Raw genomic sequence first — 16,436 nt, forward strand, 5'->3', positions numbered from 1 at the left:
TGCCCCTCCCACACTAGCAGAGTGCTGGAAGCCTCTTCAAGACAACTGTAAGGTTTAAATTTTCAAAGCATCTTTTAACTGTTTGACTTAGCTGAAATATTGCCAGCCATACACTTTGAAAGTGGAAACACGTTGCTCTATATGTGCGTGCAACTATAGCTAAGCAAGTTTGTGGGTCCAAATGGAAAACGCGAATGCCAAATGCCTCATCTATAAAACTGCTTGTCATTGTATTTAGGGAGCTGCAAATAGCTAAGTTTGAGGCTATCCATATGCATACGGCAGCTGTTACGAACACTGGTCATAGGATTAAATAATGCAGACGTTGTTCCGTGATTCCGTTATATTTGTGGGAGTTTTATTCAGTGACCACCTGGCTGAGGTTTGGACGTGTGCTCATAAACGAAGTGACGCGGTTGCGACACGCATGCAATGCAGCGCGCTCGTTTGTCCAGGCGCTCCTATGCCGTGGTGAGATGAAAACATCTAAACTTTTCAGAATGCCACAAGCGCACGCAGGTCATGTGACAAAAAACAACTGACCTTTCCATGACAACATCGAAAGCTCGACCGAAAAGCTGATCATAGCTGGACAGGGCTGGTTTTTATTTCTCATCTCCATAAATATATGTAACGTTAGTCGTAAAGGGCTAGAAATAAATTAATCCTTACTTCCTCGTCATCATGGAGAGCGCAGTTCATGGTTGCACAGCAACGACAGACGCCACGGGAGCACAAGCGCTTGTAGAAAGGAGAAAGCGGCGCGGTCGTGCTTTCCACACGTTTTTAGACGCGATATGTGAACAGTCCCTAATTCATAATAAACTGAGAATCTATTTGGTTTAAAATCGTTTTTGTTTTGTTTAAAATGGAGATCACGATTACATATATCAGACAACTAAGTTACACAGAATAACATGTTCCAGTCTATTTATAAAAAAAAAACTAATGTGAATCATTAATTCAAACACGTTTAAAACAAATTAATTCAGTCTCAGCAGTATCGCCTCCAAATATCGGCCCAAGAAAATCGGCAGCCCGTATCGGTCATCGGCTAAGGCTGATGAAAAAAAAAACGGTATCGGCATCGGCACTAAAAAATCCATATCGGTCGATCCCTAATCGGAACGCGGCGCGACACTGTTTGAGAGGGGTCGCTTTTCAGTGAGGTCACAGCTGTATGTGTTACTAGCGTGACGGTGAAGATGGATAGGATAAACTATAATTGATTGCTGTCAAATTATATTACAGTGTTTCCCATACATTCGTTCACAATATCAACACTGCCAACCACAAATAGATTTTCCAAAAGGCTTTGACATCGTTGAATAAACATGAGCACCGCACATTTCAAAGTCAAACCGCGGCGCGGGTGTTTTTATATGAATGTATCTGTGAACTGTGAAAGTGAACTGACGTTTTTTTATAAGTGTTTCAATGTTATTTCAATTTAATCTTTCTTTATCTTTCCTGATAAAGCAGAGTTTATGAGCCTGCTTTGTGTACAGCCGTTACCGGGGAAACCGATATTTCCGCCGCTCCTAAAGCGCCTCCTGCTGTCACCTCTTTGTAAACAGCCTTGCAAACCTGTATTAATACTAGTGTGGATTTTTTCTACAATATTCACTCATGGTACAGTTAAAAATAGGGTATTCTAAGTCAATCTACTGCAGTATTTCCTCTCTCAATCAGTAGAAAATGTGGTTAACACCCAGTCATGCTTGAAAAAAATAAATACCGTCATATACCGTTAAACCGGTATAATTTTGAAAAATACCGTGATATGGATTTTTGGTCATACCGCCCAGCACTATTCTGAATGCAAAAATACATTTTATGAAACATGTCTGGTGGGCATGGCCCTAAACCAACTTAATTATACAGGGCTTCCTTAAGACCCACAAGTCAACTAGTCATTCAGAAAACCAACTGAGTAGAAGATTATGAAACTATGTAGTTCTGCATATCCCTAGCCCATAATTCCCCTGAAGCCAGTCTGAGTTGAGCTTGAGAAAATTCTCCATTCGGTTGTGCTCCCTCCCTATTTTCTCCCCTTCTCTGTCATACAAAGCACATGCCTTAGTAATTATCTTTAACATAGGGATAATCAAAGCTCTGTTTATGTCAACCCCCACGTGGCAGAGAATCCCTGCCAAACCAAACTACAATCCAGCACAGAAAGTAAAAAAGCCATATTCTACATTGGTAAGTACATGTTTTGATAAAAACATATTTTACATCAATAGATCTCCCTATCCAGACAGATGTCCAACATCAATGACCTTCCACTTCCTGTCTGTGACCATAACAATAAAAAGATGCAACCCTTATAAGCTCTAGGCCAGGCAGCATTGACCAATAGGAAGGCAGCCTCCCCCTCCATAGCAACAGACTAGAATCCAATCAGAACCATTCTAGCTTGTGGGGCTCTTCTAAGTGTTGCTGTAGCATCATCATCACAACACGAGGAACTAAAACGACTGACCACATACCCTCATTTATGCTTATACAAAAGTTCACAATACTCTCCTGAATGCTTAAACTCGCATTTGTGTACACAACAAGCACAAGTCTAGATGAGGGATGAATATAGTCCAAGTTATATGTAAAGATGTAAAGAATTGTTTGGGGAAGTTAGTTTGATGATTTTACTTTTTACAGACTAACATTTCTTTTAACGCAGAGTGAAAAAAGAGGCTGATTGAACGTAAAGTGGCTCCATGGAAATTGAAGTTTGGGATAAATTAGGAATTCTGAATAGTGTATTCTGCAAGCCATCACACAGGTTGTGGTCTAAGCAGGTTTTTAAAACCGTGCAATGCATTTCAAGTGGCAATACCATCAAACACCATTTGTTTTATTCAGAGTGTGTAGAACTCACTCAGAATGGCCCTTCAAAATGACTGCTTCTGAAAGTTGAAAGCTTTAAAACAATCTCATAATTCCCTTTAAAGGCTACATGCTAGAAAATGAACAGTGATTACATAAATTATAAAAAGACATGAACGAATAATATTATAAGTAGCTATAATGTAAATAGCTATATATTTTATTTTATAATATCATTCTATAATATACTATCATTCAAAGTTTAGGGTCAGTAAGATTCTTTTTGAAAGAAATTCAGAAAAAAGTATGCATTGTTATAAACCATTTCTATTTCAAATAAAAGCTGTTTGTCTGAACTTTCTATGCATCAAAGTTCCCACAGCACAACTTTTTTTCAACATTGATAAGAAGAAGAAGAAGAAGAAGAAGAAATGTTTATTGAGCACCAAAACAGCATACCGGTATTAGAGTGATATCTGAAATGAGTTACTGCAGTTACACTGCTGTGGTTTCTGATGCTTTCTGAAACTGTCACTTTCTAGAGGTTACCTGAGGTCACAGGGATGACCACATTCAAATAGACAACACCTGTTTATCGACCGTGTTAATATCATGACCTCTGGAGTTTCTTGCTCCGCCTGTTGTTGGATAGCGAGGTGGACACTTGTAACCACGGTAACCTAATCTGACACAGCTGTTAGAGCTGTCTGGCTTCGATTTATCCCATTGTTTCAGTTTGCCTTCCTTTTGCTCAGTTCCTAGCCTCCCACTTTTTTTGTTCTTCGTCACTTGCTGTTCTCCTCTAAAGCTCATTAATTACTTCCATCTGCGGTTGTTTACCTCAACTTGCACTTCTTTCCATTTAAACGGAGAAGCTTAGTGTTCACCATCTTCATTCCCTGGAGATGTTTTAGTGGATTTGGTCACCTCTCCTTCTGTTTCTCACCTAAACACTCTCAGAGTTGCCTCCATGTCACACGCTTGTGTTTATCTGTCTTCTAGAGCAAGAACATAATCAGATTCCTGACAAACACTATATGATTAATCGCCCGCTGGTCCAACATTAGCCACCCGGCCCATTCCCATTCCAGGAAACACGTTTAAATAACCATCCAATTTACCTTACACAACGGCATGTAAAAGCGGAGCACTCAATGAGATTAAATCCCTTGCTTTTGTTCATTGTCGCTTTCCATTCTCTTATTTCCTCTGATAAACTGAAATGCAGTCCAGACTTTACTGTTCCGCCAGAGTCCCTCTCTTTTTGAATGGAAGCCTCTGAGAAGATGCACCTTTGGTGCAAAAACAGCTTAACACTTAATAAATTGACCGATAGACAATTGACAGATGAAGATGTTGCCACTTCCTCCTGAGTAATTCTCTAGTTGAACTACCACTGTAAACTGCTCTAGCTTTTTAACCTGACACAGAGGATAAAATATGTTTAAAGGGGACTGTGAGAACGTCTCGGGTTACAAATGTAACCATGAAGGAGAACGAGACACTGCATCCTAGGACGCTTTGTGGAACGCCTCCAGAGTGACCTGTGTCTGAAGCAGGTGTCTTAACACAACAATAACATTGGCAGGTGACAGCATATGACGTCACTACCGGTGTGGCCAGAGTATAAAAGGGCGCCTGTAGTACACGTCAACAACTTATTTTGTCTGATGGAGATGTGGGCAGGCATACCCGAAGCATGGCAATGAGACGCAGTGTCTTGTGTCCCTTCTCAGGGAACCATAATTACATTTGTAACCCAACACATTCCCTTTCGAATGGGAACTTGCACTGAATCCTAGGACGCTTTGGGGAACAAATACCAATTCCGCCATGTTAAAGGAATGAATGCCGTAAAAGCAGACATAAAGTCAATGACTCCATGGAGCTAGGTCCAGAGTCACAATTCCCCATCCTAGATGGTATGCACCAGCGGCTGTCGTGACTATTCCCTAGGGCCAGAAACTCTGGCTGCATACCCTGCGGGCAGATCTCAGGGCCTGGTATTCTTCCAAATATCTTCAAGGGAATATGGCCATGGATTAGAAATATCCTGCCTGTCACTTCTGGGGAAAATATACGTTCTACGTTAAGGACTGCTTACCATAGAGGCTCACAAAAGAGCCTGACAACTTGATACTGCCATCCAAGCAGAGCTCTGGGGAGTGGAGGCCTCAACAGAATGACTCTCTAGAGCGAGAGGAGGCCTAACAACACTCCACCTTAAAGACAGTTCCACCAAGGAGGCCCACAGAGAACCATACCACTCGATGTCACTGCCTATAGTGGAATAATGCTGCAAGGACCATTGTAAAACCTGTAATATGATTTGGTCTCTAGACTCCAGCACTCTAAGAGTACAACAGGAGGGGTTCGCCCAAGACGAACAGACCACTTCCTGTTGGAGTCCAGATCCCAAGAAAGTAGGGATGGGCATTTTTCAAAAGCTTTGTATTCGAACATTTGGGCTTGAATTAAATTAAGTTTAACGAGAAAGACATTTTTTAATCATTACGTTTTTGTCATGATTTCTGAACAAGCTCATGATTAGCAAATATACACAACAAGCTTACATTATATCTTGAGATTTTCTTTTAGTTGAAAACATTAGACAATGTGTGTAAACAAAAAATATACAGAAAAAAAAAAGCATTTAAGCTAAAGCAAAGCGAACGGAAAAAAATGCTAACAAATAAGACTGTTCCAGTTATCGTGCAAAACGGATACACGGATATGGTTATCGTGTTTATATTGTTCCACACGTTCATGTTGAGGAAAAAAAGAATATCCACATGCTCAGGTGAAAGTTGGCTCCTAAGTCTGATAACAATAAGGCCAGGTGCAGAGAAAATGCGTTCCGCCAACAGACGTCGCAGGGACACAGATAGGGGGTGTGCGATATCACGTTTTTTGATCGTGGACGATTAAAATGCCTCGACAATCTGCTTTTGAAGAAATATCGTAGTATCATGCTACAGTGCATTCTATCAGTTTACACTTGGCATTAACGTGCGACCTGTATCCGGATGTTGTCCACAAACACATTGAAAAGACAAGTGTAAACGCGCTTCGGAATGTTATCCGATCAGCGTGCCCAGGTTCGGAGGTAGTCGAGGGCGCATTGTGATCGGATCTCAGTGTAATGTAAACGCAATCCAGCCATCGTGTACCGTTTCCATTACGGCATCTATCCACATTATTAGTAGCCTACTTACAGCCTTGTCATCCTCCTCATTTTGCGAGCTTTGTAAAATGTCCCCTGACTGAAAACTGTTTTTAAAAGAAAACCCACCACTTCAGGTCAACTTTTCTTTTTTTTCGCGGAAATGCGATATCCGATCTGTGCACTTGATGTGGTCAAGTGTATACGCACTGTGTCCTGATTGGCTTATGATCCGATCTGCTTGATCGGATCACGGTGATCGCATATTAATGCCAAGTGTAAACGCAGCCTTAGATGCACCGGTCTTAAAGTGACAGTAGCCCAATAGTAAACATGCTGCCGCTTGTCCTTAAAGGGATAGTTTACCCAAAAATGAAAATTCTATCATTATTTACTCACTCTAATGTTGTTCCAAACCAGTATTCATATCTTTCTTGTGCTGAACAACAACAACAACAACAAAAAAAGAATATATTTTGAAGAATGTGGCTATCCAAACAGTTGCTGGTCCCCAATGACTTAGGAAAAAATATACTATAGAAGTCACTGGGGACCAGCAGCTGTTTGGTTACCCACATTCTTCAAAATAAATTTTATTTTCAACAGAAGAAAAACTTATTCAGGTTTAAAACAACTTGAGAGAGTAAATTATGACAATTTTCATTTTGGGGGAAACTAATCCTTTAACGTTAATAAAACAACAAAAAACAAAGAGAAAATCACTCTCTTCTCTTGACTGAGAACTTTAAAAGTAGCTTTAATAATAATCAATGTATAATTTATACAGTGATGTCTATGTAGTGTTTTATTTTTATATTTGTTCATTTAATTTCTTTCTTGAATGCTACTGTTAAACACACCTACTGTAGCTGAAAAAATAAAGCACTGTTTATTTCATTTGTACATTATGTTGTGTAGCCTATTTTTATTTGCGCCACTTTGGCCTAATTGTCTGCCCTTCTTTTTTTTTTATATATATATATTTTGTTACCTTGTAAGGCTTTGTTTTTAAAATAGGGAAATTAGTTTGGCTGTAATGCTCAGTAACTTGCAAAATAGTCAAACCAACATGAAAGAGAATCGTGATAAAATCGTGAATCGTGATTTTCCTGAAAAAAATCGTGATATGATATTTTTGCCATATCGCTCACCCCTACGGTGTGCTAAGCAAAGTTTGTTACAGTGCTTTGTCTTTTCAGTTCTTAAACCCATCTCCCTCTATGAAGCATGTGTCTCAAGATGATTGTGCATTAAGTTATAACTATGAGTTTTAGTTTGTGTGCTTGCATGCAGCTATGCAACATATGTGGCAAAATTCATATTTTTCGGATAATAATTACAGATCGAATATTCGTGCACACCCCTAAAAAAGTATAAGAAGGATTTGGCAAAATTGCTAGCCACGCCAGTATAAATGCTCAACTGAGACTCCAGCAACAAACCAAGCTCTTTTAAGGAGTCAGGAATCCTACTATTGAGGATTCCACTTACTCTCAACCATGAAGACTTTGCTATCAAGGTGCTAGCTGCGACCACTCAGAAACAAATTTGTAGGAGATTCGTAGGATCTCAAGATTCCAGACACTCTCAAAGGTGCATTACAACAAAGAATGGTTTGCAAACTGGGCGAAAAACCCACTTCCTGTCTGATTCTTGATATTGAAAGAGCTCATCATCATAGGGACTGGAGGACCCTGCTTCAAGACCCGACTCAGAGTGAGGGTTCTGCTCTTCAGTCAAACCAGAGGAAAAATGGGCTTTCTAGACTCTAACACTCACACAGGTGCCTACAGCTGTAAACTCGCACTAGACTGACTTGTTTGACCATTGGGCTCACGTCTTGTCTTTTGCAGCGTGTCACGCATGACACAGCGTTCTAAAAACGTTGTGCTCAAGTTAAAAGAAGTGCAATTTTTAAATACGCATCTTGAGTTTTGCCCCATTACACTGTCCCATGTCTCAAATTTTTTTTCAAGCAAAACCCTGTTCTGTGTGAATGGCCCCTTATACAGGAGTGTTGTTGCCACTGTTCCTCCATCTCCGCTGTTCAACTGACCCGTACAGCAACTTGTTTCATGGTCATAATCATCCCGATTTAAAATCCTAAATATAAAACATGATGTTTGATATTATTGGGGCGGTCCCGGTGTGTCTGCAAACAGATCGGGAGGTTTAAGATTTGATTTGTAAATGCCTTACAACAGCAGATAATCTGGGGTCCTGGACAAGATTTTTTCTCAGATTGTCGAGAGGGGTAAATCAGGGATAAATCGGCCTAAAACTCCTGTAGTCTGAGCTCAGCGTTAAGGGAAAATAAAAACATAGGCTACTGCTTTCAGAATTCAGAAGTTTTAGATCTCAAAACTAACTCCCTAGTTTAAAATATTAACAATTAAATAAACAATTATTCTTTTCTACCCTCCTCAAACAGAAAGATTTGAAATCAGGAGAACTGTGATGTCGCCTTTCTCCTTGACACGCCGCTTAACATGCATCATCATCGTGAATTTATGGAGGTGTGTTCTGAACAACTCATATCTGTTCATCAATCATAAGAGTGATTCTGCTGTTGGATAAAGATGTCGAGTAAGACCGTCAAACTCGTTCTCAGTGGATGTACAGAAACTGCACCTCCAAAAACGTCCTAAAATTACAAATGCATGGTTGAATTTATTTTTAATGACGAGCCTGAACACTAAAATTATGGTTTGTTTTTCACATTTTTCAAATTATCTTTTATTGAAAGATACAGCAATGCCAAGAATTTTGTCCTCGGAGTCAACGCACCCCTTAAAGCAAATTTTACTTTGAAGACCAAAAAAGGAACTGATTCCAGACTGATTCATGCATGAATAACTACAGACAGAGTCATTTGTTTGTATGCGTTTGATGATGTACTGAATGAGTGGCACTATGTGAGTGGTATTTGACCACAGAAGCAGATCCGGCACCACCTGCTACACCCCCTACAAGCTGTCCTGTCATACCTAACACCAGGGCCTTGTCTGTGGGCTATGTTCTCTCACGACTCCCTTAGTCACCCACACCCAACACCAATCATCCATTAAGTAACCCACCTACAGCACCGTCAGCATGCGTTGGCTACAGATGATATTGTGTGTGTTTTAGGCAGTGTCGTGTTTGGAAAGCATTCAGTTCCAGAAGAATTTGGCTGATGATTTGAACAGTGTGTATGTTCATCAGAGCACAGGGTTCCAGCCTGATGCGTCACCCTGCAACAAAATCAATGTGTATCATAGCGTTGTCTCATTGTTTTCCATATCTTATCCAGCCTACAGATTGTTTCTCTTCTCTGCCAACTCTTTATCCAGTTTTGCTCATGAAATGCATACTCTTGACTCGCACACTCTGGTTTGTTCCAGTATTGTGTGCTAGTGTTGCAAAATGTCAAAAAAGCATCTGTCCAGCTGTAAACCTCAATCATATCCTCCCACAAGCGCCAAAAACTACACCCCACCACTCTATCTTTCCCTTACATAAACATTTACACATTTTCTTTGTCTTATCCAATTTAAAACACACATACAAACATTGTATATCATATTTGCACAGACATGGAGCACCCTCTCATTCACACATTGTCTAGATAGCACCCAACACACCACCATCCTAATGATAATCCTCCACTAGCAGATTTTCCTATTTTCATGAATCAGAAGGTGCTCTTTAGCACAGGCTGCTACTAAAATAGTCTGCCATCTCAGCCAAACCCTGCAGGGGCTGTTTTTCTCTCATCCCATTGCGGTTTGGACACTGCCAAACACCCAGCGTGGAGTTACAGAATTCCACTCCGGAAAAGATCAGTGTGAGTGAATTTGTGTGTGTGTGTGTGTGTGTGTGTGTGTGTGTGTGTGCGTGGGTGCACCTGGAACACTGCCAGCGGAAGAAACTTGGGCAGAGAATAGAGAGGATGGAATAAAAAAAGGAGGAAAAAATGAGATTGATGAAAAGCAATGAGCAAAACAAAAGAGAGAAGACTGTGGTGATTTTTAAAGAGTACAAGAGACGGAAGGAGAATACATATACAATTGATAAGAGGGAGAGTAAACGTGTGTGTAGGGAGGAGAAAGAAATGGAACCCTCTCTTGCATAACTCCTTCATAATGGATCAGTCATGCTCCACTCATTCTGTTCATGTGTCGCCTGCAGTATCTGCTGACGAAGGGTGAAAGGAACCCACAGCCTGGTTGTGCAGAGAACTAGAAAATGGACGGAGTCAGATGAAACATTTCACAACTCTTCAGACTGAGATTAGCAAAGGACCTGTTTCCACGACACCGGTTTCAACTAAAAACTGAAAACTTTTTATGCATTTTGGCCATTCATTTACACAACAACGGCGTTTTGGGGGCCTGAAATCGCACATTTTTGAAAATGTTTTTAAAAACTATACCGTTATTGTCTCTGTGTAAACTACAAAAACGCGAATTTGTGAAAACGGGGACATTATGCATATTACATGTTAAGTCAATAGGCATGAAGTTTTACTTTACAAAGTGATGTCGCCAACTACTGGCCTGGCAGCATAATACAGCATTTTTAGTTTTTGCAGATTCGTCTGAACGGGGATCGTTTTGACAATTCTGTCGTCTGTATGTGAAAAAACGTACACCGTTTTTAGTACATCATTGCCGCGTAAATGTGCCCTAAATTGCTTGAGTGTGGACAAGAATTTTTTTTTAATAACAATAACTTTTTTTCTCTGAATGACAAGGAAATGAACCTCATGTGCTATAGTTTCCAACGGCCAAACTCTGGGGCTCCCAGAACGACAAGGCTCCAGTGAGGTCATACTCTCGGCACCTCATGGCTCAGTCTACAGGAAACACACTGCATAAAAACAACAAAATCAACTTCAAAGCAAAAACAACATCTAAAAAAATTAAAATAAATACAACACACAGAGAAAATAAAAAGCAGATGATTAGCACATAGGCTAGAGGCTGGCCTACCTATTTTCTTTCACAGGATCTATCGTCACTCTAATAATTCATCAACCTACTATTGGTAATGAAAACAATCTGTTATTCTAGAAACCTTGAGACTTCTGGATAGAATTTTAGAGGTTCTTCTGGTGTCAGACCTGTAATCGTACCCACAGGGGTGGTCACATGAAACCAAGAGACCAGAGAGAGAAAGAAACAGGCTTTCCTCAGACTACCACACCAGTTTTCACTACAATGCTTGCAATGACTCTGACATAGAGCACTGAACAAAAGATTTTGTGGCTATTCTACTATAACTTAACACAAATAAGTTATGGCATTGCTCAGACCACTGAATATCACAGCCAGCTAGGGAAGAGTTTTCTAGTAAACGTACTTGATCAGTAATGACAGGCCTTAGATGGGGCTACTAGTCTAATATACACAAGGACATGAGATCCCTGGCAGACTCAGTTTATTTAAGGTTTCATTAATTCTGAATCAGACTGAAATACATTATTCTGTATCATTTTATAGCATGCCAACTAATAACATTGAAGCAAAGAAGAAACAAAACAAACAGTTTTGGAATAAATGATGGCCAGAGTGCATAAATGATGACAGATTTTTCATTTGTGGGTGAACTATCCCTTTAAGGCCACTGAAAATGTCATGGATTGAAAAGTATTTTCAATGACCTGATGGCTGAACAATCTACACTAAGGTTCTCAACAATATCTTTGAGCTGATTGTACTCATGTCCCATAAAGCCTTGTCTTTATTCGCATCATATGAAAAATGCCATCTACCCATGTCTATATAGTAATTTCATGAACGACTAATTAGAATGCACAGACTAGTTCCAGAAATGTAACTGTTTTCAAAACGACACAATGATGAAATGCTTGTGCATGCTTGCTGGAATTTAAAAAGATTCTGCAGTACATGTGGTTTGTGTTGAGTGGATTAATAGTATTATGACCTCACGCCTCCACCCTCTCTGTGCGCCTTTGTCTTTTCTTTAGCAGCAACCCCATAGCACCTCTCAGTCTTTCCAGGTCACTTCTATTGTGTTCGTTCAAGGTTTAAGGAATGCCTCCACCTAACCACCTGTGACTTAACTGCACACACCATTACACTCAATATTTTTGTTCATTATTATTACCCTGTAACACTTAGTACACATATCACCAATTACACCAACATGCAGAAATTTCCACATAATCTGTTCTGCAACCAATACAATTGTAACATAACGTGGGGTTAAACATACAGACTGATCGGGACTTCTCAAAACAAAGCAATGAGTTTTTTTCTCTGCACTGACTTTTTATGCTCCTATTAACTTGAAATAATAAATTTTTAAAAAATCACATCATAAGAAGGTCTGAGTCATATATCTGTCAGAGTTGGTGGACATCAAAAGAATGCAAGTCTTTTGGTGATTTGGACATGGAACAAAAGGATCCCCATGTGGCACACACAAGTGAGGACGAAAGACGAAAGATTTGTCCTAACCGCTAGAGGCCTAAAGGACAATGAATGGTCTGTTCATCATACAGTGCATTCGGGGGAAAGTCTTGCTCTGTTTGTCTGTTCATGGAAGTTGAGCCAGCATAAAAAGAGCTAAACCACATCAATATCTGCAGTTTAGATCAACAATATGCATCAAATTATAATGGTCCAAACATACGTTACATGGGCAACATATGTTTTGGTTAAACGCATAAAAAAGTAGCGGTTGGTGTAAAGAATAAAGACTAAAGGTGCGGTCACAAAAATGGTGCAAACCGGTCCATTGTCTATTGTCAATAGTGTAACGATCTAAGAAGCACAGCTCACACAGAAGTCACTTTCAAACCATGCAGCTTTTTGTTCATCAACCCAGAAAATGACCAATCAACACTGCATGGTCAATTTGAATCCATTGCGAAATGTGTGTGGGCCATTCCACGAAATTCACAGTTGTGTGGATTCAATGACTGAGTCAATGACAAAAATTCACCAAACAACAGTGAATGCGACCGTGACTTAAAACTCCACTGCAGTGATTGAAATGACACGCGTGTATTGATGCTACCTCACTTGAGTGTGATCCCTAATCTGGTGTCCATATTGACAAGCCAAATCAATACAAATTAATAATTTATTAACATTAATTATACTAATACCTGAAAGCAGACCAAGGCATAATCTAATATATCGGTACCAGTTGCTAATGTAACCTTACCTAACCATAGCAATTATCACAAGCTCCGATCCAAACTACTCAAATCTGTTGGAGTCACATGATAGCTCTGCTAAATGTGACAGATTTTACAGAAATAGGTCTCCAGCCATGATGAATTAACTTTTATTCGATGTGTGCTGACATGCAGGACAAATGATGGGGACTGCCCAGGGGGCATCATTTGTGCTGTGCCACTGCTGCTTTACTGTACCACTGCAATCGATAGGTGACATGTGCCAATACCAAATGTTCCAAGGGAACGTCCGCACAGGCTAAAGGCCAACTGACAACATCACACAAATAAAATTGGCAGTGCACATGCTGACAGTCACCAACTCCTTAAAGCAATCTGCAAGGGAGTAAGTCTGTAAGAGGCCATTCACACAGCACAACACAGGGTTAAAAAGACAGATGCCAGTGTGTATGTGTATTGCTGTCATTGAAAAAGATTTGGTATGGTGCATACATTTTTTGAAGCATGCACCAACAAAGTCCACAGTGTGTGGGAACTCTGATGGAATCAGAGTTAGACCTAACAAAGAACCTAAAGAGAACATGGTGATAAGATGAAGCAAACAAACTGTAAACATGTCATATCACGATATGACAGCGGTGACATACCGAAGATCACAGAAGAGGTTATGTGAGAAGACAAATACTTGTACAGTACATGACACTGATCAAGATCACTGGCTCTTCCTTAAGAAAAGCACTCTTTGTAAAAATGATATTAAAGAAAGTCTAAAAAAAATAATTTAATGATACCGTTTCTCACAGTCATTTGATCTGGAATCGGACTACACTAAAAAGAACCAGTTCGTAAGAAGAATGAGTTTGGGTCACTGTTCACATTATTTTCTGCACTGTAGCTGCTACATTCTGTAGTTGTGGTGTTGTAGTAACATTTATTAGTATTGTAAAGCAATTCCGGAATTTTTTTTAAATGGTTCCGGTTCTTGGAGGGATACTCCATCCAAAAATCACTCTCATGCCACCCTGGATGTATATGCCTTTCTTCTGTGGAACACAAATGGAGATTTTTACAAAAATAATCAAATCTCTGTGAGGTCATATAATACAGATAGGTCCCACAAAGTTGACGATGTGAAACTCGCACGAGAAGTGACGGTCCTCTGTGCTTCCGCATCACTTCTCGCACGAGTTGCACAACATGCTGACGTTCACAGCTCGCTGACAGTAGGCCAAAAGTGATGGTTTGTATATTAGTATTAGTAAAATATTAGCCTAGTATTTTTCCTCACACACCTATAATTTTGCATCAGAAGACAATAATTCATCAACTGGGGTCATATGGATTAGTCGTGTTCCATTTCACTTGGTTTTTGAAGCGTCAACTTTGAAGGACTTGCATTATGGATAATTTTTTCCGAAAAATGTGTTCCACGGAATAAAGGAAGTCATATAGGCTACAACTGGGACTGCATGAGGGTGAGTAAATGATGAGAGAATTATCATTTTTGGGTGGAGTATGCCTTCAATAAAAACAGTTCTCAGTTCTCCAAGAAATCAAAATAGTTTGACATTTTATCTCCCAATTCCATTAAATAATGTATTGTACATTCTTGGGACAAGAAAATGTTTACTAAATCGTATATAAAACTAAAATAATATAAATTAAACTATAACACACACATAACATACAAGCCAACACATAAAAAAAAGAAAAAAAAAAGAAAGATTAAGCTCATGAGGCTGTCGCATTCAAGTTTGTTTGTTTGTGTGTCAAGTCCTGTCTCGTCTGGCACGTCAATGCCCTTCTGCTGTATGTTAACAGAAGTCATAATCACTTTACCCGCAGATATGAACACACATGCATAGATAGCCTAATTATATATCTATAAGCGTACGACACTAAGAGTGTCATATCTTGTAAATCTCATGCACACACTCATTTGGACTGGGAGCAGATGAGACATCTCGAGCGAAGTAGGCCACGACATCATTTTCTTGATATGATCGCATTCATAACACGCAAGCAAATCCCCCTATGCTACTAATGTAGACATTTACAGTGACACGCGTGTCTGTTGCATGAACGACATTGCCTGAATGCTAAAACCAAACCCGCGCTTGGCATTCTCATGTTATTGTGAACAAAAGCGTCCAGACGTGGCCATATGCACTCACCCTGATCGCGGTTCAGCATCCTGCTTCTCCCAGATCCCGGTCCCGTGCTTTGGCTTCGCTCGTCCGACAGTCTAATCTCCGGCGAAACAGCCACATTCCAGTCCTATCGATCAAGCCCTGCACACTTGAGCTCGCTCGGGAATATAAAGCACTTGTTTGTCCTGACAAACCGCTCCGGAGATGTTCCCGAGGTTCTCCTCGACTCCCTGTCGGCTGCTCGTTGGTCGTGGGTGCTGCCAATTAGTCCACGCACTGATTATCGCCTTACATTTGTGAACCCTAAGACAGATAAAGCACAATATTTATAGTATGCTGTGGAGTGACTTCAGTGGGATGACAGACACTGATCAGAAAGATGCCGAAACACACATAAATACTGCTGTTACCTACTCAGTCTGGGGCGGACCGTATTGGCCCGAGCAGGCGGGGTCAGGGGAAGATGTAGGGCACGAGAGTGCTACTAGTGGAGGATCGTGAATTTGAATGAACACAGACGCAAATCCCTGGGATTCATTTCGATTAATGGGAATCTCTAAAGCTACTCTTGGTAGTATCTGGGGGCAAATCTGATAAAAACCAGTATTTAATCCGTGTCTGTACATAAAACGTTCAGCTGTCCTCATCTAACAAACAACTTTTCTGTAATGAACTGTATCTCAAGAGAATATATGCAAAACAACTACAAAACGATACTTATACATACAGATTACGGAACATTTCATTTAGCCTACTGTGAATTAAGTCTACTGGCACAAATGAGTGGATTCAAAATCTAAGTACGCTTATTCATTCATCAGACATTATCAAATACATGTTATTGAATAGGCTATATACCGTAAATATCATTATATGTCGTTGTTATTCTCACATTAATATTAAAGCCAACATTCCAACAGACGAAGGAAAATAATGACGTGAGCAAACGTGACTAAGAAAGTGCAACACCACTGCTGCCACCTGCTGGATCACAGGTTTATAGCATGTAAGTGAGGTGAAGAGACGCAGGGGAGCTGCAGAATGGATTTGTTCACCCAAAAATAGAACACAAACGAAGATGCCAGGCTTTATGGCATGGCAGACTTCATTCACTTTCACTGTATGAAAAAAATTGCCATGAAAG

General features: G+C 40.0%; 1 protein-coding gene across 3 annotated transcripts in view; it reads right to left on the reverse strand.

The window, feature by feature from the left end:
* Positions 1-15,822, reverse strand: part of tmem198ab (transmembrane protein 198ab) — a 36,299-nt gene extending 20,477 nt beyond the window's left edge. The window contains exons 1-2 of one of the 3 annotated variants that reach the window (XM_082136970.1): positions 15,707-15,822; positions 15,317-15,595 (exon numbers count right to left, since the gene is read on the reverse strand). The gene's annotated coding sequence lies outside the window, so the exon portion shown is untranslated. Of the gene's footprint in view, positions 1-15,316; positions 15,680-15,702 lie in introns of those variants that run through there. The other 2 variants (XM_082136971.1, XM_082136969.1) reach the window with 2 other exon arrangements.
* Positions 15,823-16,436: the final 614 nt, after the last annotated feature.

Source organism: Leuciscus leuciscus, assembly GCF_965113295.1.
Source record: "Leuciscus leuciscus genome assembly, chromosome: 14".
NCBI classification, from domain to species: domain Eukaryota; kingdom Metazoa; phylum Chordata; class Actinopteri; order Cypriniformes; family Leuciscidae; genus Leuciscus; species Leuciscus leuciscus.